This window comes from Neomonachus schauinslandi, chromosome 8 (genome assembly GCF_002201575.2).
Source record: "Neomonachus schauinslandi chromosome 8, ASM220157v2, whole genome shotgun sequence".
Taxonomy (NCBI): domain Eukaryota; kingdom Metazoa; phylum Chordata; class Mammalia; order Carnivora; family Phocidae; genus Neomonachus; species Neomonachus schauinslandi.
The window spans coordinates 98,753,130-98,755,809 of record NC_058410.1 but is presented as its reverse complement, the minus strand read 5'-3'; the positions used below and the strand labels follow the sequence as shown (position 1 = coordinate 98,755,809).

At 42.8% G+C, this 2,680-nt stretch overlaps 1 pseudogene; it reads right to left on the bottom strand.

Moving 5' to 3' along the window:
• Window positions 1-981: 981 nt before the first annotated feature.
• Window positions 982-1,969, bottom strand: LOC110582010 (annotated as a pseudogene).
• Between the last annotated feature and the right edge of the window lie 711 nt (window positions 1,970-2,680).

The window sequence follows — 2,680 nt, the reverse complement described above, 5'->3', positions numbered from 1 at the left end:
TGCATCGCCTAAGACTTTGTACAGTAGTATGTGTGTTGGCAAATACTGTCTTTTCTAATTCCTTGTTAATTAATTTTTATATTATTGCAGGTTGAAATGATAATGTTTTAGATGTACTGGATTTAATAAGATACATTTAAAATTCATGTCACCTATTTCTTTTTACTTTAACAACATTTTTAAATTACACATGTGGCTCACATGTTCTCTCTATTGAACAGGGCTGGTCTAAAGGACCCCTGGAGGTTCTATTCAGAGTCACCATCCCATCATCAGGGAAGGGTCTGAGATGGAGGATCTGGCCCCTCACACTCCAGGTGCTACACCCTTGTGGTTTGAATGTGTGAGTTGCTTGAGCTTGAATTAGAACAAGTCACAAAAATCAGCTTAAAATTTCTTAGCACAACTGGTTAAACCCATGTGTTGCAGTAAAAAGAGCACTGACTAGGGAGTCAGACAGCAGGAAGCTCATAAACTAGCCTTAGGCTTCACCAAATTCTTTTTTTTTTTAAGATTTTATTTATTTATTTGACAGAGAGAATGCATAAGCAGGGGGGCAGGGGCAGAGGGAGAGGGAGAAGCAGACTCCCCCATGAAGCCAGAGCCCAATGTGGGGCTTGATCCCAGGACCCTGAGATCATGACCTGAGCTGAAGTCAGGCACTTAACCGACTGAGCCACCCAGGTGCCCCCACCAAATTCTTTTTTTTAATACTCACTACGATGTATTTTATTTAAGAATAAATCATTTTTAACAGATCCATGTCGTCCTTTGAATAAGTGAGAATTTCCAAATATTTCACATCCAAGGTTAGGAATACCATTGAAGTAGGAAAATGACAAAGGGAAAATCTCTTGCATATCAGAGATATCACAAAGCTTAGTAAAGTAAGTTACATAAATTATACAGAGAGGGCAAAAAAAAAAAAAATAGTAATTCCCAGAAAAAATAGAAGAGGCATGTTCCACTTCAAGAATCTGATCAAAAAATGTCAACACTTGGCTCAGGCTGTGGGCTCTGCAATCCTGTGCAGTTTTTCATCCCCAGAACGGTTGGCCCTTTTAGATCTGCCCTCCCAGAGAATCTCACCAGAGCCTCCTTTATGTCTTTGTTCCTTAGGCCGTATATGAAGGGGTTCAGCATGGCCATGGCCACAGCATACATCACCGAGGCTACTGCACTTGAGTGGGAGCTCTGGGTAGCAGCAGAGCTAAGGTACACCCCTAGACTCACACAATAAAATAAGGAGACAACCGAGAGATCAAACGCACAGGTGGAAAATGCTTTATACTTGCCCTGAGCTGATGATATTCCACGTATGGAGAAAACTATCTTAGAGTAAGAGTAAAGGATCCCATCAAAGGGACCAACAACCAGCAACATAGTTGCAAAATATATCACCATGTTATTGAGAAAAGTGTCAGACCATGTAAGTTGTATCATCTGATTGAATGCACAGAAAAAGTGGGGGATTTCCAAGACTATAGAGAAGGACAACTGCAACTCCAATGATCTTTGTAACAAGGAATGCAAGACACTCAGGACCCAGGATACCGAACCAGCAGTCCCCAGAGCCGGGGGTCCATGATGACCGTGTAGTTCAGGGGGTAACAGATGGCCACAAAGTGGTCATAAGCCGTCACAGTCAGAAGGAAGTTGTCTAATCCTGCAAAGAGTATGTAAAATACATCTGGCTGAGGCAGCCTTCATAAGTGATCACTTTGCTCTGACTCTGGATGTTCCACAGCATCTTGGGGATGGTGGTGGAGGGGAAACAAAGGCCTACAAAGGACAGGTTGGAGAGGAAGAAACACATGGGCGTTTGGAGGTGGGAGTCAGAGCTGACGGCCAGGATGATGAGTAGGTTTCCAAACACAGTGATCAGGTACATGGAGAGGAAAAGCCCAAATATGAGGGGCTGCACTTCTGATTCCTCTGAAAATTCCTGTATAGTTTCCTGGGCCCACATGGTGGAGGTGACTTTCCCATAAGGAATGTAGAAATAGTACCCAGAAAATCCTATTCATAGCTTCCCACCACCAAATTCTCTAAACTCCTCATACCTGCTTCCTCATTCCAGGTGGGCTAGATGCTTACTAAGATCGGCTGACATTGTAATCTTTCATGATTAAACCAAGTTATCAGAATCCATTCTGCTCCAGGTCAGAGAAAAACCAGTCCCCAGTCACAAACTCAGCCAGATAACATTTTGGAGATGCGCCTGGCAGTGGAGGAGGAGAGCATGAACAGAAAGTGGGAAGACCAGCACAAGATCTTCACTCAGAGGGGGGACAAGGTATGCACACCCATCCACTTGGGTGCTCACACAGCTCTCCCTGAAACATTATCTGACCATGCACAGATATTAACCTAACCCCCAGCCAAAGACCCACTGAAAAGATGACACTTGAAACCATTCATTCATCCACCCAGCAAATATTTTGTGTCTATATACCGTCCACAGGCACATGATAGATGTTAGGGATAGGATGTTAATAAGACTGAAAAAAATGCCTGCCCTCAGGGAACTTAAATTCTGGCAGAAGAGACATTTAAGAAAGTGCTGCACAGATAATTATTTAATTTAGTACAAAGTAGGAAAAAGAAACACTAGATGTAAAGAAGGCTTAGAACAGGATCACCTACCTTGTCTAGGTGATATTTTTGACATGCTTGACAA